The 21,584-nt window shown below is 42.1% G+C and overlaps 1 protein-coding gene across 1 annotated transcript in view; it reads left to right on the plus strand.

Annotated features, from left to right (window-relative positions):
• Positions 1 to 21,584, plus strand: part of TCN2 (transcobalamin 2) — a 47,054-nt gene that overhangs the window by 706 nt on the left and 24,764 nt on the right. The window lies entirely within an intron of this gene.

Here is a 21,584-nt window from a genome sequence, read left to right on the forward strand (position 1 = left end):
TGTACAGCCCATTGACAAGTACTTAAGACAGACAGGGTGACTCCTCCAAGGAACTCAGCTGCCTCAACGATAATACTTTGCTAGAAGTGAAAGGCAACCTTTACTTCACATTAGCCCAACCTCCAGGATCTTGTAAGTCTTCTTTAACATATGAAAACCTCTTTGGAAACTTCTTTTATCTCTACCCCCCCCCCCAATATATATGTTAGTAATTGATGTACATCTGAAGGGTCTCATGACTAATATTCTACTAGACGGTAGTAAATGACCCCTCAATGTCCTGGAAACCTTGCTTCCAAATTCCTTAGGGACTTACGCTATCCCTAATCCCCTCCAACTTGAAAGTACATCATCAGCCACTCCTCAGGACCTCAATGCAGCTCCTTCTGCCCATGGGTCCTGTCCCTGTGCTTTAACAAAATCATGTTTTTTGCAAGGTAAAACATCTCAAGAATTCTTTCTTAACCATTCCCTCCAGACCCCAACAAATCACATCATTTTGGTGTCCCAGCATGCGCCCAATCTTCTCATCTGGACTCAGCCTTGGTGCAAATTTTCTCTTCCTTTCATTTCAGGGGCTTTTCAAGGAGTACGGTCTTATTGGAACACTTTCATGTCTATTGCTCAGGCGGCGGTCTTCTGGCTCATGGCTGCTGTACGGGAAGTAAAAGGCCTGCCTTTTGGCTGGAAGTTAGTGCCCTGGCCAGAATGGTAATAAGACCCAGAAACTTGATGTCCTCTCTTCATTTCTGTCCTTATACAAAGTTGTCTTTTTTGGGGGGATGGGGACATGGGAGAGCCACCTAAGTCACTAGGACAGCTGCCAATCTTAAGACTCCTATGTGAGGTTTCCTCCTCATTGGTCTAATGTGGTCCCCTCCACAGCTCTGGTCATGCCACTTCTGGCTGTGAGACCTCCATTCGGAAGCTAGCCAAAACCAGTACCCGCCCAGTTGAATTAAAACCCAACCCAGGATATTTCCTCTGGAAATTAGGTGTAAGGCTACATGCTTTAGAATGTCACTTAGATCATGATGGATTTCTACCTTAACTCTTTTCCATCAATGTCCCCTATCAACTACTTAAATTACAAAATTGGGTAATTTCCCCTTGTAAAGCTTTTCTAGTGTTTTCCGTGGGTTAAAAAGGGCGCATTCTTCGTGGCAACGGAAGGCATGGGATGGCATCTCCGTCCATACACTTGGCGGCCATTTGTAGTCTAGAATGCAGTGGGGAAGCAGGGGGATGCTGGCATCCCTCCTACAGGGCAGGGTGGTGATCATAGGGATTTCATTCGAGGGACATCTCGGGTCACTTTGACACCTGGAACTTCTGACATATCCTGCGTGGGAAGCCCCCGGGAGTCAGGATGGGGGGCAGATTTTCTTGGCAATGGACCTTCTCTTCTTCAGTTCCCAAGGACTCTCCCTTGGATGCCTTTTAACCCACTGGAAATAATTCGGATTGCAAAATTTAGGAAAGGACTGGTCTTCTGTAACACTGCATGGCCTCAGTATGGTCTATCAGTTAGATCTCTTCTGCAAGAAACAGGGGAAAGAGACGGAGGTATCATAGGTCCAAGCCTTCATGGCTCAAAATCAGGACCCGGACCTAAGGGCCTGTTGCAGAATGTGTTTGGCTTCAAACCAGACTGATAAACTCCCTCCTGACGTACTGAATGATAATTATCTAAATAGGCCTCCTCCTGATCAATCCAGGTTGCTGGAAGAAACACAGGCTATCCCTAACAAAGGGAATGCTGATCCTCTCTTACTCTTCCTCCTCCTGATAGATGTGGGAGTCTCTCCTTCATTCATTTTCCAGATTAATGGCTGTGATAATTGGAGCCGACTGTGGTTAGTCTACCTTGGGATGGGAACTTTAAGGAATATTTCCCCAGCAGCTGCTGAAATCTCCTTTTGTTTTGAGGAAGTTCCCTGTCTTCAGACGTGGACTGCATATTCCCCTTTGTTGGCAGAAAAAAACACGGTGTCTGTTCATCTGTCTGAGCTGACAAGCTGTAGAACCAGGAGTCCTCTTCTCTGCCCGCACGTCACCTCTTCTGCCTCCCCCTCCTCCTGTTCCTGCACCACTTTGGGTGCAGCCTGCATAAGTAGTTCCTATACCATCCTCAGTGCCTCCGCACCATTGGCTGCTCCTCCTCCCCTCACCATCAAGGAGCAAAGAGCACCCCCTTGGATTTAACACCACCCACTTCAAATTTCCCCACCGGTGCCCTGGGTAAAAATTAACAACGAGGAACAAATTGATTGACCTTTAAGTGAAGCCAGGTGGAACACAATTCAGTATTTAAACTAATTTAAGTTTGTTGGTTTAATTAAGATAGGCACGTCTTTAAGTTATCAACATTAAATCTGAAACTTTTATTCTACCAAGGCTGACTGAAGGTCAGATAAGCTCATATTTATCTCTGTTGGAATTTGTCAGCAAAAAATAACTTAAATGATGGTTAATTTTGTCTGTCTCAAAGTTTTCATGCGTAATTGTTAAGATAGCTTTCAAAGTCTGAAACTTTAAAGTTTTGCTTGGATGGTAAATTGGAATTGAATTCATTGGACATCTAAGTCTTTTCCAAATGAGATAAAATATTAAAACCTTGATTACTGAACGTAGGTTTGTGATTTTGCCTTCTTATTGCAGAGAAACTAAGGATATTTGAGTCTCTTGGAAAACATGCTTTGTGTTTAATTGATTCATAAATCTGCCATCTAAAGAATTCTGGTATAACAGTTCACCGTTGGTTACTAATTAGTTTCCACTGGAGACTAAGATTTCTTAGAGTTAAAATTCTGCTAAATATAATTAAGACTGGTGGAAATAGGAAAAGCAACACGTAAGAAAGGTACAAGGAATGGGAATACATTTTTATTGAAGGAAAGAGAAAGTAATTTAGTCCTAAAATGAGACTGGTTGTTTGAAAAGGCTTGAGACAGAATTCGAATGCAAAGGAAAGTTGTAGAAGGTTTGTGAAGGGAAATCTTTGGAAAGGAATTTTATATGTGGTCAGGACAAAGATTGAAATGAATGGATTTTAAGAGTACACGGGTATAGGGATGCCTGGGTGGCTCAGTCGGTTAAGTGTGTCTGCCTTGGGCTCGGGTCATGACCCCAGGATCCTGGCATTGAGCCCTGCATTGGGCTCCCTTCTTGGTGGGGAGTCTACTTCTCCCTCTCTGCCTCTGCCCCTGCTCATGCTCTCTCTCTGATAAATAAATAAAATCTTAAAAAAAAAAAATACACTGGTATAAGATTGAAATTCTGCTTTGTCTCTGTTAAAAAGACAGTTTTCTTGGATTCCTGGTCTACTCCTGATAAGCAAATGTAAACAAAGTTGTTTTTTCTTTATCTGCCCAGAAAAAACAGTTTCTGTGCTTTATCAGGTCTGTAATCCTATTTAGGCATGTGCTTTCAAACTTTCTGAGGTTTTTAAACAAACATCCAACGAAGTCTCTGACTTGTTTATTTGGTGTGTTATGTTCTGGTATAAGATCATCACTCAATATTCTGATTATTGAAATGTTATATGTCACAGAAATAACTGAATTTCCTTGTCAGCTACATCGTAATGAACTCTCAGAACTTTAACCATGTCCATTTTTGAGTCTTTTGTCATTTATAGTTATTGTTCTTATTCCCTTATAAAACGTGTTTCATCTTCAAGGAGATTCATTAAAAGGGCTTTTAGGACAAATACAGTTATTCGCTATCTTCAAGATCATAAAACTGAAATGGTTAAGAAATTCCGGAGCTAACTAAAAAGCTGCATTCAAACTGAACAAGAATTAGTAACATGGGACTAAATGAATTGAGGAACATGACTATAGTTTTTAACTCTTGTTTGAAACATTGCTGGTTCTCTAATGTTTGCTCTTCCAAACTTTCTCTTAAGATATCTAGGACTTACAGAAATATGTTTTCTTATAAGGGATAAAGTATTCATTTGTGTATATGAAGAGATATATATGTAAGAGATAAAGTGTTCGTATATATAAGGAATAAAGTATTCATTTGTGAACAGATTAAAACATTTAACTTTCTACCTGAACCCTCTGAAATTCAAAAAATCTCAGTGAGTATTTTCTTTCCTGGCAATCATAGTTACTTGCCTAAGTTCAATACAAGTCTGTTCTCCTTGTAACAGGACACCATTGGAAACACTGGTTATTTTACCAAGGCTTCCACTGGAATGTCATATTTGAGAGAGACGTGCATAGACTCAAATATTACCAGACAGCTTTAAGGAACTGAGGTTGACATTATGAAACATGGAGCCATAAAGCACCTTGGAAATGTTGCTTACACCTTGCTTACAGAATTCTCAGCAGCCTTACCAGATGAGTAAAGAATGTCACTTCCTGGCAGGTGCAAGAAATTCAGGATATTTTAGGGCCCTCGAGAAGAGGAATTTGTCCAAATCCACAGGTATTGCAGGCATGTCTGATGACAAATATTTGGCTTGGCTTCTGGCCCGGGGAGGCTACTAAAAGTTCAGTCTAGATTCCTTTCGAAGAGTTCCAGCAAAGCAAATTTTGAAAGATCTATGTGGTCAATCACTATTCTTGCTCAGCTTGTGTAAATAATTAGGCCAAGTTTGTTAAAATTGGACTTGTTTTTCAAACGAATTACTCTCGATTTGGCTAGCTCTAGAAATAAGGGTAATTACAGAAAATTGTTTCAATAACACACCCCTGCAGTGTTAAATTCTAGTTCTAATTGTCTTTGAATGTTGTTTGCCTAAGCTAGACAACTTGAGGTAAACTTCAGGGAAATTGCCACAATAGCTCATGTATACAATCTTCTTGTTATTCTGTGGGGATGATAACAGGACCCCATGCGCATATGATTATTTGAACTGTTGGAAATTGGACTAGATTCCCCAACAGTTGTGTAACTCAGCTGTCACCTTGACCATTCTGTGTGGCTGGGATGATAAAATCATTCCTTAAAAGCCAGAGTGTACCCCACTCTGCGGGATTAACTATGGACTTAAGGAAATAATGGAGGCTATCACCAGGAGTATGCTCACAAATCATTATTCTCCAGGCCACTGATTGGTTTGCTACTGACTGAACAAGGAAGCCCAAAACTAGACGGCTGGCTCCTAAGGCCTAAGGGGACCCAATAGCTTGCAGCTCTAACTTGTGGTCATGGCTTCCCCCAGGCTGGATAGGCCTCTTTACTCTGGGTTTTGCCTGGATGCACAGACACATTAAAACCATTACCAAACAGCCAAACTTGCAAACAAAAATTTTTTTAAGATTTTATTTATTTATTTGACAGAGACCGCCAGTGAGAGAGGGAACACAAGCAGGGGGAGTGGGAGAGGAAGAAGTAGGCTCCCAGCGGAAGAGCCTGATGTGGGGCTCAATCCCAGAATGCTGGGATCACGCCCTGAGCCGAAGGCAGACGCTTAACGACTGCGCCACCCAGGCGCCCCTAAACTTGCAAATTTAAAACAACGGTGGACACATTCTGTATTTAATTGGTATGAACACCTAGCATCCTTCTTTAGGACTGGAGAATGTCATTTGGCACATGAAAGCTCTTAAAAAAGTACACGGTCAGAGCCCTAAATGATACTCAAAATAGCATTTACCTATTAAATACTGAAGTAACACAAACGCATAAAGCAGTTTTACAAACTAGAATGGCATTAGATGTTTTAACTGTGCACAAGGTATAACTTGTGCTAGCATAAAAACAGAATGCCACCTATACTTCCAGATTACCCCCAAAATATTTCTGGGTTTCTGACATGAGTACTCAAATTGGCACTTTCATTTCAGTGTATTCTTTGATCTTTATGTATTTCAATGATCCTTATGTATGGATCTCCCTAAGTGGAAAGGATCATCCATGGGCTTGAAATTATAGCAGTAAAGAGGATAAAGTGTTCATATACGTAAGGAATAAAGTATTCATTTGTGAACACATTGAAACATTTAACTTTCTCTCTACCTGAACCCTCTGAAATTAAGAAAGTCACAATGAGTATTTTTTTTTTCTGGCCATCTTAGTTATTTGCATAAGGTCAAGAAGAATCTGTTCTCCTTGTAACAGGACAAGGAGTCTTGCCCCTAGGTAGGGAAGCTGCAGGATCTTGGAGCCCAAAGCTCAAGAAAGAATTCTTGAGACTTTTTATGGTATGAAAAAGGTGATTTCGTTAAAGCACAGGGACGGGCCCCATGGGCAGGAAGAGCTGCATTATAAATGTGGGGAGTAACTGATCATATAGGGTTTTCTATCCTATGGAGGGGAATGTGACCTTAGGGCTCCAGGAATTTGAGTCTATAGGTTTCTGGAGGTCTATTCTCAAGATGTGTTTATCTCGTAAATCATTAAGACAGTGACAAACTGATGGAGTTTCATGTTCTTCATGACTGTGACCTTTATCAATTGACCATTGGCTTTTTCCTTCCTTTATTCTTGGTCAGTCATGAGTGCCTGAGAAATATTACAATATCCCATTTGATAAGGGAGCAAAGGCAAGCTGAGAGCAAAGCACGAGCTAACACCCTGCAGCCTCCACCCCCTAGGTGGGATCTGTGTGACATTTCTTTTTCTTTAAGATTTTATTTATACGATAGAGTGTGCAGGCGCACAAGCGGGGGAGTGGCAGAGGGAGAGGGAGAAGCAGGCTCCCGACTGAGCAGGGAGCCCGGATACGGGGCTCGTTCTCAGGACGCTGGGATCATGACCTGAGCCGAAGGCAGCCGTTTAATGACTGAGCCATGTGTGATATTCCTAAGCACTCCTGGCTGCCCAAGAGCAAGGAAAAGGGTAAAATAAATTGTTAACTGATAGAGATCGCAGCCATGCAGGACATGAGTCTCCATCATTTGCAACTATCTTTAATAATTTAATCTATAGACTCAGTTTCCTGGACCTAACATCACCCTCCCCTCCACAGGATAGAATCTTTTATGATCAGTCTATCCTCACACTTAGAATGCAGCCCTTTCTGCCCATGAATCCTATCCCCATGCTATAATAAAAACACACCTTTTGCATAGAAAACGTCTCAACAATTCTTTCTTGGCCTTTGGCTCCTGAACCCTACTTCAAACCACATCACCACTCCCACCTTGGGGGGGTGGGTATATGGAGTATCAGTTTAACCTTTTGCCTCAGCTTGCCTTTTCTTATCTCATCATTTCCCCCCTGAGCAATTCTGACCCTTAAATTTTTTTAGACTTTATTTATTAGAAAGAGAGAGAGTAGGAGGAGGAGCAGAGGGAGAGGGAGTGGGGAAGAATCTCAAGCAGACTCCGTGCTGAATGCAGAGCCTGATAGGGGGCTCGATCTTACGACCCTGAGATCATGACCTGAGCCAAAACCAAGAGTTGGATGCTTAACTGAGCCACCCAGGTGCCCCAACCCTTAAGTCTTCAAGGTTGTTGAAGGCAGAAGGTCTCATCATCTGTAACTTCTTCCTGCTGAATAGGGGCATAGAGATGTCCCTACCTATGGGTTAATGTTGGTCAGTCAGGGAATGTATGGGAAGTTACAAAAGGCAGAGGCAGCTGAGTCCAATTTGGACAGAAAGAAGTATCTCTGTAGGTGGTAATAGCCATCTGTCAATGTGAAATTACTGTAATGATGGAGTCTGTGCAGAGAAACACTGAAAAAGGCAACATGTGAAAAAAAAAGAAAGAAAGAAAAAGGCAACATGTTAGAATTAAAATGGCTGTAAGAATGAGAAGTCCAGGGGCGCCTGGGTGGCTCAGTCATTAAGCGTCTGCCTTAGGCTCAGGGCGTGATCCCAGCCTTCTGGGATCAAACACCATATCGGCTCCTCCGCTGGAAACCTGCTTCTTCCTCTCCCACTCCCCCTGCTTGTGTTCCCTCTCTCGCTGGCTGTCTCTGTCAAATAAATAAAATCTTTGGAAAAAAAAAAAAAAGAAGAATGAGAAGTCCAACAAAGAGACCAAGAGACCTTAATAGTTGACCACAGTCCTCCCCTGAACCAGGAACTTAACCAATCATTGAAAGAGACAGAAGGATTTGTAGAGCCTTTATTTGAGTATTCATAGTTTTTTTTAAAAAAGATTTTATTTGATCTATAAGATTTATTTATTGACCGAGAGCACGCAGAAGCAGGGAGAGCAGCAGAGGGAGAAGCAGGCTCTCTGCTGAGCAAGGAGCCTGATATGAGGCTCAATCCCGGGACCCTGGGATTATGACCTGGGCTAAAGGCAGATGCTTAACCAACTGAGCCACCCAGGTGCCCCAGTATTCATAGCTTTGGTGGGCCTGTGACATTTTTGTGATAATCTGGGACGTATACACAGCATTCTGTTAATAATGGCACATGCACCTCCTTGTGCTATTAGGACATCTAAAGCCATTCTGAGTCATTTAAGGCTTTAATTGTGAAGCAGGTGGTGTTAGCCATCATATACTGTTTTGTTTAGCAAGTAATTGCATAATTAATAAGAGGCACCTTTATGGAAACAAAAACATAAGGTAATGGTTGGAACAAATTACAACCCCAGTGTCTTGAGTCTCGAGTGCTTAAATCTAATTATCTACAAAGATGGGTTCTTAAATGTATTTTCTCTTTATAATCACCCTCATTTTTATCAAAGATAGCCAAATCAAGGCTAATTCATTTGAAAAACAAGTCCAATTTTAACAAATTTGGCCTAATTATTTATATAAGCTCAACATGAACAGTGATTGATCATGTAGATCTTTTAAAATCTGCTTTGCTGGAACTTTTATAAAGAATCTCTTGAACTTTTAGTAGCCTCTCCAGTCCAGAAGCCAAGCCAAGTGCTTGCCATCAGACATGCCTGTAATACCTGTAGATGTCAGTGAATTCCTCAAGGTCCCCAAAATAACCTGAGGTTCCTCTACCTGCCAGGAATTGACATTCTTTACTCACTTGGTAAGGCTGACGGGAACTCTGTAAGCAAGATCAGGCTAACATTTCCAAGGGGGCTTTATTGACTTCATGCTTCATGAAGTCAATCTTAGTTCCTTAAAGCTGGTTGGTTATGGGGCACCTGGGTGGCTCAGTCGGTTAGGGGTCTGACTCTTGGTGTTGGCTCAGGTCATGATCTCAGGGTCGTGAGATCCAGCACCAAATCAGGCTCTGCCTAAGATTCTTTCCCTTCCCTCTCCCACCCACTCTGCTCCTCCCCCTGCTCATGCTCTCTTTTTTTTTTTTTTTTTTAAGATTTTATTTATTGGACAGAGAGACACAGCGAGAGAGGGAACACCAGCAGGGGGTGTGGGAGAGGGAGAAGCAGGCTTCCCACCGAGCAGGGAGTCCGACGCAGGGCTCATCCCAGGACTCCGGGATCATGACCTGAGCCAAAGGCAGACGCTTAAGGCCTGAGCCACCCAGGTGCCCCTCTCTCTTCTTTCTATAAAAATAAAATCTTAATTAAAAAAAAAAAAAAGCTGTGTGGTTATATCTGAGTCTATGCATGTCTCTCAAATGTGACATCCAGTCAAAGCCTTGGTAAAATAGCCAATGTTTCCAACGGTATACTGTTACATGGAGAAGATTCTAACTGTGCTTACACGCAGATAGTTGTAGTTGCTGTGGAAGAAGGAATATTCACTGAGAGTTTCCTGGATTCTGGAGGGGTTCAGGTAGAGAGAAAAGTGAAACACTTTAAATTGTTCCCGAAGGAACATTTTATATTTCTGTGAGTCATGGTTATCTTAAGAGAAACTTTCCTTAATCTGGAAGAGCAAACTTTAGAGAACCAGCAATGTTTCAAACAAGAGTCACAAAAACTATAATCATCTTCTTTCATGCGTTTAGTTCCATCTTACTAATTCTTGTTCAGTGTGAATGCAGCTTTTAAAGGTTAGTTGTGGAAATTCTTACCCATTTTAGTTGTACGATTTTAAAGACCTCAAAAACCTATATTGGTCAGAAGCCCTTTTTATGAATCTCCTTGAAGATGAATCTTGTTTTGCAAGAGATTAAGAACGATAACTACAAATAACAAAGACTCAAAAATGGACATGGTTAAAGATCTGATCTGAGAGTTCCTTATAAGGTAGCTGACAAGCAAGTCCAGGTATTCTGTGACACATAACACTTCAATAATCAGAATATCATGTGATGGCCTTACATCAAAATGTGTTAAAAATTTTAGGAATTGCATATAATCTGTAGTATAGTTATAGCATTTATCCAAACACCATAGCCTAAGGTTTATCATTTGTTTAACAGCGGCTCCGGAGTAACTTAACATTCCAAATAAAAAGGCCTAATTAGTCAAAAATACTTCATTTATAATTTAAATCTTGGGGGAGTTTGTTTCAAACCTCAAAGTTTAAAACACATGCCTAAATAGTATTATGGATTATTACTTATACAGATGAAAACTTAAAACTTAATGATTTATTTAACCAAGGTGGCAATAAGAAACTCCCAAGGGCAAATAGGTAGGGTTATATAGTTGTTAGCAAAAGTTAGCTCCTTTAACATTGAGGAGTTTTAACTCCTTAGATTAGATTAACTCCATAATCTTAGATTATGCTAGGTGAAATAGGTCAAGCAGAGAAAGACAATTATCGTATGGTTTCCCTTATTTGTGGAACATAAGGAATAGCATGGAGGACATTAGAAGAAGGAAGGGAAAAATGAGGGGGAGAGGGATGTAATCAGAGGGCGGGAGATGAACCGCGAGAGACTATGGACTCCAGGAAACAAAAACTGAGGGTTTTAGAGGGGGGTGGGGGATGGGTTGGACTCCAGGAAACAAAAACTGAGGGTTTTAGAGGGGGGTGGGGGATGGGTTGGCCGGGTGATGGGTATTAAGGAGGGCACATATTGCATGGACCACTGGGTGTTATACACAAACAATCATGGAACACTACATCAAAAACTAATAATGTACTACTGTATGGTGACTAGCATAACATAATAAAAAAAAATTTAAAGAAATTAAAAAAAAAAAAGTTTTAACTACCTTAAGTAATCAAAGACCTGATAAAGACCAAACATAGAAACTTTGGTTTTCCGGGCAGACAAAAGAGAAAAAAAACCCAAAACTTTACTTATATTTTCTTATCAAGAGCAGATCAACAATCCAAGAAAACTTGTCTTTTTAACAGAAAGAAAAGCAGAGTTGTAGTCTTACACCAGTGTACTTTAAAAATCCATTCATTTCAAACAGTCCTGACCACTTATAAAATTCCTTTCCAGTGATTTCCCTTTGTAAACCTTTACAACCTATTCATTCAGATTTTGACTGAAGCCTTTTTTTTCTCCATCAGTCTTAATTACATTTAGCAGAAGAATTTTAACTCTTAGAAACCAGTCTCCAGTGAAAACTAAATAGTAACCAATTGTGAGCTGTTAACACCAGAATTTTTAGATCTGAAACTTATGAAATTTATCTCAGATCTTCTAGATCTGAATTCTTTTAGACCTGAAACTTATGAATACATTTTACAATTTTAAAAGCATATTTTTCCCTAGTACAGTCTTTTAATAAAGCACAAAGTATGTTTACCGACAGACCCAAGTATCTTTAGTTTCTTTGCAGTAAGAAGTCAAAAGCAGATAAACCTTATGTTCAGTAATCAATGCTTCAGTACCTTATTTTATTTGGAAAAGACTTAGATGTCCAGTTGTTTGGAGTGGTGGGGTTCGGAGCCGACAGCCAAGAAAGAACTCTAGAGACGTCTTTGGTGCAAAAAGGCAGTTTTATTAAAGCATGAGGACAGGACCCCTGGGCAGAAAGAGCTGGGCCTGAGGATTTTGAGGAGGAACTGATTATATGCTATAGAATTGGGGGAAAGTAAAGACTAGGGAAGTTTACAAAAGGACTTTCATATGCTAAAGAAGACTCCTAGGATACTGGAGGCCTAGCTATTGTCAAGCTAAGGTGGTTTTCCCCTCTAGCCAGGTATTAACATTAAGACAGGTTGGAGCTTCTTGGAGAAATAATTACACTGAGTGCCTCAAGTATTTGTCAATGGGCTGCAAGTTATAAGGAAATTTAATTTTACCTATATTTCCTTCTGCCTTTGTTCCCCACATCATAATGAATTCAATCCTATTTATCATCCAAGCAAAACTTTAGTTTCAGGTTCCAAAGACCCTGAAAGCTATCTTAACAGTTTACTCATGAGAACTTTTGAGACAGACAAAATTAACCATTATTTTAAGTCATCTTGTTGCTGACAAACTGCAACAGAGATTGATGTGGTTTTGGAATACAGGTTCGGTTTGGTGGCGTGAGCTCCAGAGCCAACGACCAAGAAAGAATTCTTGAGACGTCTTTGGTGCAAAATAGTGATTTTATTAAAGCAGGGGGACAGGGCCTGTGGGCAGAAAGAGCTGCTGTACTGGGTTGTGAGGGGTGGCTGATCATATACCTGGGGGCTGGGGGAGGTAAGGAAAAGGGAGGTTTCAAAAAAGGATTTTCCTGTTAAAGAAGACCCACAGGATATCGGAGGCCTTGCCATTGTCAAGTTAAGGTGGTTTTTCCCTCTAGCAAGGCATTAACATGAAGACAGTTGAGAGCTTCCTAAAAGAATATCACACATATCCCACCCAGGTCGGGGTGGGGAGGGGAGGTTGCAGGGGGTCAGCTTATGCTTTGTCCTCAGCTAGCCTTCTGCTCCCTCTTCAAGATCATGACCTTATTCGACTTTAGTAAACCTAGGTAGAATAAAAGTTTCATATCTAATTTTGATAACTCTAAATGATGAGGGAACAGAAGGCAAGCTGAGGACAAAGCAGAAACTGACACCCCGCGACCCACCCCCCCAAGGGATGTACGTGACATTCCTCAGGCACTCCTGGCTGCCCTAAAGGACAAAGAAATAGTTAACCTATAGATACCACAATCCTGCAAGACTTGAGTCTCCCTCAGTTTACAAATGTTTTAGCAGTTTACAGGAACGAAGCATTTCTATCAATAACCTAGCTTCCGGAAGGGAATGTAGATACAATGAAATGTCCTTATAATCTGCAGCCTCCAGGAAGTTCCCAACCATCTTAATGTTAATGCCTTGCTAGAGGGAAAAACCACCTTAACTTGACAATGGCAAGGCCTCCAGTATCCCACGAATCTTCTTTAACATATGAAAGTATTTTCTCAACCTTTTTCCTTACCTCCCCCAACCCCATGGTATAGAATCAGCCACCCCTCACAACCCCGGGGCAGCAGCTCTTTCTGCCCACGTGTCCTGTCCTCCTGCTTTAATAAACCACCAATTTTGCACCAAAGACGGCTCAAGAATACGTTCTTGGTCGTTGGCTCCGGACTCCACCCCACTGAACCTCACCTATATTCCCAACCTCATCATAAAGACATGAAACCCAACACATTTAAGTTAGTATAAATATCAAGTATCTTCCACCTGAGTCCACTTAAAAGTTAATCAATTTGTTCCCCATTGTCAATTTTTAGCTGGGATACTGGTACGAAAAACAGAAATGGGCAATGTATGTCCAAGGGGGTGCTCTCTGCTCCTTGACAGTGAGGGAAGGAGGAGCTGTTTACGCAGGCCCCAATCAAGGCGCCACAGAAAACAGGAGGAGGAGAGGGGAAGGCAGAAGAGGTGAGGTACCGTCAGCCAAGGCTGGAGGTGGATAAAAAACTTCCAAGGACAGAGAAAGAGGCCTCCCAGTTCTAAACCTCAACCACTTGGCAGACGAAAAGACAGGTTTTCTTTCCACTAAAGTAGAAATAGGCAGTCCATGTTGGGCCAGAGAAGACAGGGAACTTCCCCAAAACAAAGGGAGTTTGGCCGCTGTTGGAAATATTCCTTAAAAGTCCCCTTCTTGAGATAGACTAAGCAGAGACCATTGGTTCCAGTTATCATGGCCATTAACCTGGGAAATGAATGAGGGAACAGCTCCCACATACAACAAAAGTAACCTGGGTCTATTAGGGGAAACAGTGAGAGAGTTAGCATCCCTTAGTGAGTGTTTCCTCCAGCAACCTGGGTTTATTTGGAGGACTGTTTATAGACAGTTATCATCCCAAATTATCAGGAGGGGATTTACCAGCCTGGTTAGTTGCCAAACACATTGGGCTAAACACGTTCTGCAAGAGGCCCTTGGATTGGGATCCTGATTTAGGGCCATGAAGGGTACCTCTTGTCCATTTGCCCTGTTTCCTGCAGAAGAGATCTCACTGATAAATTGTATTGAAGTTTAATGTCCCATTAATGGGCCATTTTTCCTTGTCTCCTAAGGAGTACTGAGACTATGCAGTGTTGCAGAAGACCAGTCTTTTTTTTTTTTTTTTTTAAGATTTTATTTATTATTTATTTGACAGAGATGGAAACAGCCAGCGAGAGAGGGAACACAAGCAGGGGGAGTGGGAGAGGAAGAAGCAGGCTCATAGCGGAGGAGCCTGACGTGGGGCTCGATCCCATAATGCCGGGATCACGCCCTGAGCCGAAGGCAGACGCTCAACCGCTGTGCCACCCAGGCGCCCCCTTTTTTTTTTTTAATCTTGCAATCTGAATTGTTAAAAGGCATCCCAAGGGAGAGTGCTTAGAAACTCAAGATCCTAATGATGAGGTTGTGGAATATAGGTGAGGTTCAGTGGGGTGGAGTCCGGAGCTGACGACCAAGAAAGAATTCTTGAGGCATCTTTGGTGCAAAACGGTGGTTTATTAAAGCACGGGGACAGAACCCATGGGCAGAAAGAGCTGCTGCCCCGGAGTTGTGAGGAATGGCCCATTATATACCCTCAAGTTGGGAGGGGGTTAGGGATAGCGTGTCTCTAAGGAATTTCAGAAGCAAGGTTTCCAGGAGCTTGAGGGGGCTAGCTATTGGTGGGAAACGGTCATTTATTACCGCCTAATAAAACCTTAGTCATGAGACCCTTCAGATGTATATTGGTGGGCCATATGCTTGGGGGATGATTGCCAACACGTATCTTGGGGGGGGGGGGTTAGAGATAAAGGAAGTTTCCAAAGGAATTTTTTACACGTTAAAGTAGGCTTACAGGATCTTGGTGGAGGGAAGGGGGTCAGACTAGGACTGCCTTTTGCCCTTAGCAAAGTATTAACATCGAGGCAGCTGAGTTCCTAGAGGAACGTCACCATGCCTATTTCAAGGACTTGTCAATGGACTGTAGGTAGTAAGGAAATTTAATTGTGTCTACATATATTCCTTTCTGGAGGCTAGGTTACTGATAGCTTTGTTCTTGTAAACTGCTAAGACATTTGTAAACTGAGGGAGACTCAAGTCTTGCAAGATTGTGGTATCTATAGGTTAACTGTTTCTTTGTCCTTTAGGGCAGCCAGGAGTGCCTGGGGAATGTCACATACATCCCATGGGGATGGGGGGGGGGTTGCAGGGTGTCAGCTTCTGCTTTGTCCTCAGCTTGCCTTCCGTTCCCTCCTCACTAACACTCCTAGAAACGTAGAGAAGGTCCATTACCATGGAACTCCTCCCCCCGCCCCCGCCACCCCGCCTGACTCCCTAGTGGTATTCCACACAGGATATGTCCAAGGTTCCTGGTGTCAAAGCAACTGGAGGAGTCCCTCAAATGAAATCCGTAAGATCACCACCCTGCCCTGCAGGAGGGAGCTTCCACATTGCATTCTAGACTACAAATGGGTGCCAGTGAATGAACCAAAATACTGTGCCAGGCTGCGAAGAGCCTGCCATTTTTAAACCACAGAAGACACTAGAAAAGTTTTACAAGGGGAAATTACCTGATTTTGTAATTTTAAGTAGTTAGAAGTGGATACCGATAGAAAACAGTTCAATCGGGTACTGGTTTCTGCCCGCTCCCAGTGGAGGTCCCTCGGCCAGAAGTGACTAGACCAGGGATGTGAAGGGGATCACATTAGATCAGAAGGAAACCTTACAGCGAAGTCTTAAGAGATTGGCAGCTGTCCTGGTGACTTAGGTGGCAGTCCTGTGCCCAAGACAGACAACTTTGTATAAGGAAAGGAATAAAGAGAGAGCATCAAGTTTCTGGGTCTTATTTCCATTCCGGCCAGAGTACTAACTTCCACCCAAAAGGCAGACTTTCTCCTCCCGGTAGAGCAGCCATGGGCTAGAGGATTGCAGCCTGAGCAATCGTCATGAAAGTGTTCTAATAAGAACATAACTCCTTGAAAAGCCCCTGAAATGAAAGTAAAGGCAAAGATGAGAAAGTACTCACCAAATTTGCACCAAGCATGGGAGTCCAGCCCTGGAGAAGACTCAGGCTGCACTTTGAGACACCGAAATGATGTGAGATGTTGGGGTCCAAAAGCAAACGGTCAAAAAAGAATTCTTGAGACATTTTTGGTGCAAAAAAGGTAGTTTTATTAAAGCACAGGGACAAGACCTGTGTGGGTAGAAAGGGCTGTACTGGGGTGGTGAGGAGCAATTGATTATATACTTTTAACTTGGGAGGGGCAGAGAGAAAGGAAGTTTCCGAAAGGATTTTCATATGTTAAAGACGTACAGGATCCTGGAGGTGTGGCTCTTGTCAAGCTAAGTGTGCTGTTTTCCTCTAGGCCATAGGATGTCACAGCACAAAGAGTGAATCTTAATGTGTACAAATTAACAACTATGAGAGAAGAATCACTTAGGAGGTCGGTGGAATTCCAGGATGGAATGCAGAATGTGACAAACCAATCTTAACAGTTTACAAATGTGTGAAACAACCTTGCTGAAGAGGATGGGAGAGAAAGGTGATGAGATATGCAACATGTCAAAAATCAATTGACCGTATATGCCAGGATTTATTTTTGGTCTCTCAGTTCTGTCCCATTGGTCTGTATGTATTATCCTTACGCCGAACTGTTGAGGGAGCAGAAGGCAAGCTGAGGACAAAGCAGGTCACGTGTGCGCACGCGCACCCCCGCCCCAGGTGGGATCTGTGTGACATTCCTCAGGCACTCCTGGCTGCCCTAAAGATAAGGGAAGGAAAAAAAAATGGTTAACTTATAGAGATCACAGTCCTGCAAGACAGGAGTCTCCCTCAGTTTACAAAAGTCTTAGTGATTTACAAGGAAAAACCATTTTTATCAATAACCTAACTTCCGGAAGGAAACTCCCAACTGTCTTAATGTTAATGCTTTACTAGAGGGAAAAACAACCTTAACTTGACAATGGCAAGGCCTCTAATATCTTGTAGGTCCTCTTTAGCATAGGAAGGTCCTTTTGAAAACCTCTCTTTTTCCTTACCTCCCCCAACTCCCAAGTATATAAGCAGTCACCCCTCATAAACCGGGTGCAGCAGCTCTTTCTGCCCACGGGTCCTGTCCCCATACTTTAGCTTTTGGCACCTAAGACGTCTCAAGAATGCTTTCCTGGTCACTGGCTCTGGACCTCATCTACATTCCAAAAACTACATTAAAACTAATTTTTAAAAAAATTCTCTATGCTATGCTTTTCATCTCCATAACTTACTTATTTTATAACTGTAAGTTTGTATCTCTTAATCCCCTTTACCGATTTTGCCCGTCCCCCACCCCCCTCCCCTCTGACAACACCAGTCTGTTCTCTGTATTTAAGAGTCTGTTTTGCTTTGTTCCTTTGTTTGTTTTAGAGTGTAATCCTATGGTATTTTTCTTGCTCTGACTTATTTCAGTTAGCACACTACACTCTAGGTATATCCATATTGTTGCAGATGGCAAGATTTCATTCTTTTTTTATGGCCGAGTAATATTCCATTGTACATATATACCACATCTTCTTTATCCATTCATCTATCCATGGACACCTGGGTTGCTTCCATATCTTGGCTATTGTAAATAATGCTGCAGTGAATATAGGGGTGTATATATCTTTTCAAATTAATGGTTTTGGTTTCTTTGGGTAAATACCTGGTTGTAGAATTACTGGATTATATGTTATTTCTATTTTTAATTTTTTGAGGAACCTCCATACTGTTTTCCACAGTGGGAAGTATAATCAAGCCTTTATGGAACCAGAGGGCGTAAGTAAACAACATGAACTGGTAGCCTAAGGACTCTCCGTTGTATACAACAGTTGCTCCAGAATCCCTCCCCACTTTGCAGCCAAGGCTGTATGGAGGTCCCAAATGACTAGCTGAAGGAGGAGGAAAAGACTCAAGCTTGATTTATGAATGGGTAGGCTCAGTATACAGGTGCAAGGCAAAAATAGACCAAAGCTGCATTATAGCTACTTTCAGGGTTGGTCTTGAAAGCCAGTGGAGATGGAAGCTCTTTCCAATGGGTGGGGCTGTAACTAGTCATCTGCTAGTAATGGCAAGTAAAGTGGCCCAAGGTAAGAATACATATAGGTTCCTGGACAGTAGTCAATGGTTTGATTCTCTGGTCAAGGGTCTGGAAAGGAAAGGACTAGAACGTAGAGATATGGAGGTCTGGGATAGAGGTACGTCGATGGACATGAGGATGAAAGTAATAGAGAGAAACCTGATCCCACAATATGCCACTATTCCTTGAGGAGGCCAACTGGCCACTCAATGGCAATTCAACTACAACGCACATTTTCTGTTCTGGGAAGGTCACTGGTTTGTCCTCACAGGGATAGATACCTAATCTGGTTAGGGGTTTGCCTTTTCTGCCAGGATAGTCTCAGCCAGCACCACTATCCAGCAGCCTGCAAAATGCCTGATACAGGCATGGGATCCCACATGTCATTGCATTCAACCAGAGGACCTATTTTCCATGTAGGGTTTGTAAGAGTAGGCCCATGGCTGTGGGATCCAGTGGTTGTGTCACCTATTGCACCGTCCAGAGGCAGCCAGCATCGCAGAATTCAGGGAATGGCCTCCTAAAGGCAGATCTGAAGCACCAGGTTGGAGGAAATACTCTACAGCAATGAATGGGAAGCCATCCCACTTCCACCCTGTGATCCACTGGGGGATTATTGTGCTTCCCATCCCTGTAACTCTGGGCTTTGCAGGGTTGGATTCAGACCTGCACCACAGGGGTCCCTTGGCCTCCTCTCGTTTCCTCCCTCTTTATACTCACAGAATTCTCCCCAGTCAATCCTATGCATCCCTAATGTCATCTCAGCATCTGCTCTTGGAGAACCTGGATTGACATGGCCAGTCATAGGTTCATAGTTTGATGATGATTCAGAAAGCAAGCGTACTCATAGAACCAGCACCCAGATAAGGAAACAGAACATGACCAACACCCTGGAGACCCTCCCAACTATGCTCCCTTTCAGTTCCTATTCCTCGATGAGAATCACTAATTTTACTTCCCAAGTCATACCTTAGTTTTGCCTGTTTTTGAACTTTGTGTCAATGAATTTCATAGCATCTTCTGTTAAGAACTGTGAAGAGTCCAAGGTGTTAACCCATTCGCACAGATATATAATTTTTATATATAAACACCCCAGAAACATGAGGTTTCTGGGTCAGAGGAAAGAATTTTTGCTTGATACCCACAACCAGATTAACAACCAGAGTAGCATTGCAGCATTGGTTACCAGCACCTAGACCCACAGACGATTCAGTGAGCACTGATGGAAGCTTTCTATGCGAGTGGTGGGTTATATGTCATAAATGAGGGATGGAAAACATTGAATTTTCTCCATTTCTGTAAGTAGGAGGAAAGCAGCTGCCTTCTCCTTCCCTCTTGAAAGAGAAAAAAACTCTGCTTATTGGAGATTGAATGGAAAAAATCCTAGGTACTTACCCTAATCTGATGGAATGTAAATAGATCCCTCCAAGAACTGGAGAAGCCCCAGTATCTGGCTTTTATGATTTAGAGGTGTTTGAGATGTCTGGGCCTTATCCCTTTTGAAATACATGGGGAGATAGATGGAACCTTGGGAGTTTAAACCAGGGGCCTAGATGGACTATACCCATTTGGCCCACTCAGGGAAATAAGAGTTTTATTTTGCTTCTGAATAAGACCAATTAACTAGACAAATGGCTATATACTGGAGTCTCATAGTGTCTGAAAAATTAAATGTTTTTAGGGGAAGTGAAAGCAAGCATTGTCTATCTTTATATCATATACATTTCCACATCTCAGGAGATGGGTTTCCTTCCTTCCTTCCTTCCTTCCTTCCTTCCTTCCTTCCTTCCTTCCTTCCTTCTCCCCTTCCTTCCTCCCTCCCTTCCTTCCTTCCTTCCTTCCTTCCTTCCTTCCTTCCTTCCTTCCTTCCTTCCTTCCAGAGAAAGAGCTTGTGGGGGGGGGGGCAGAGGGAGAGGGCAAATCTTAAGCAGGTTCCACTCCCAGCACAGAGCCTGTCACAGGGCTCAATCCCACAATCCTGAGATCACGACCTGAGCTGAAATCAAGAGTCACATGCTTAACTGACTGAGCCACCCAGGCACCCCAAGACTAGGGTTTTCTACAAAAGCACCAAGACATCCTTGGAAGTTTTATTTCCTTACACAATGTTTTCTTTTTTTTCTGGCTTTTTTCATTCAACATTATGTTTATAAAATTCATCCTTACTGTTGTGCAAATATTCATTCATTCTCATTGCTGTATAGGATAGGCCATACTTTATCCATTTTATTTTTGGTGGAGATGAGTTAGTCCAAAATTTCACCAACTGTGAAGATAGGCAACAGTGCACACTTCTGACACCAGTGACAAGTTCATGGGTTCCCAAAATCATCCTCAGGTTTGATATTTCACTAGAACGATTTTCAGAACTCAGTGAAAGCTGTTAGAAGCACATCTACAATTTATTACAGACAAAGGATGCAGATTAAGACAACCAAGGGAAGAAATACATAGGGCAATGCCCAGGAAAGTACCAAACGGGGAGCTTCCAATCATCCTCTCCCTGTAGACTCAAGAGACATGGATCGTGATGGCTGGATTAAATTCTCCCTTGTACTAATTCTGTTTTACCCTCTACTAGTTTATATACTCTGTTTCTTTTCTTTTAATGATCACCCCCAAATTTTAATTTATACACTTAGCAGATCCTAAAGTTAGTCATTATTTTATTCTCCTCAGGAACAATACAAGGATCTTAGTATACTCTAACTCCAATCAGAACCCTCTAGACTTAAATACAATTGTACTTCATTTTTTTTTTAAGATTTTATTTATTTATTTATTAGACAAAGTGAATGAGAGAGAGAGAGAGAACACAATCAGGGGGAGCAGCAGAAGCCAGCTCCCCGCTGAGCAGGGAGCCCGATGCGGGACTCGATCCCAGGACCCCTGGATCACGACAGGAGCCAAAGGCAGACACTTAACCGACTGAGCCACCCAGGTGCCCCTGTACTTCATTTTTATCTTGATTTTATGCCCTTTATATTAGACATGATTGGTGTTGTTTTCTGCAGTCAATATTTATTTACATTTAGCCTCAAGCTTGACATTTTTTTGCTCCCATTTTTTCTGATATCTTAGACTTTCCTTCTGGAATCATTTCCCTTCTTCTGGAGGTATATTAGTAAGGTTCTGTCGCAGGTAAGCTCTTGGTTTTTGGTTGTCTTAAAATGTCTTCGTTTTACTTAATTTTTGTTTTTGAGTGATAGATTCATTGGGTGTAGAATTCTAGGTGGCTAGTGTAGTTTCTTAACACAATGAAGATATTAATATAGTGTGTTCTGGCTTCCATTGTTACTATTGAGAAATTATCTGACAGTAGAATTATTGTTTCTTTGGTGAAAATATGTCTTTTTCTAGCTTCTTTTAGGATATTTTCTTCA

Source organism: Ursus americanus, chromosome 30, assembly GCF_024610735.1.
Source record: "Ursus americanus isolate L20-20 chromosome 30, mUrsAme1.1.p, whole genome shotgun sequence".
Taxonomy (NCBI): domain Eukaryota; kingdom Metazoa; phylum Chordata; class Mammalia; order Carnivora; family Ursidae; genus Ursus; species Ursus americanus.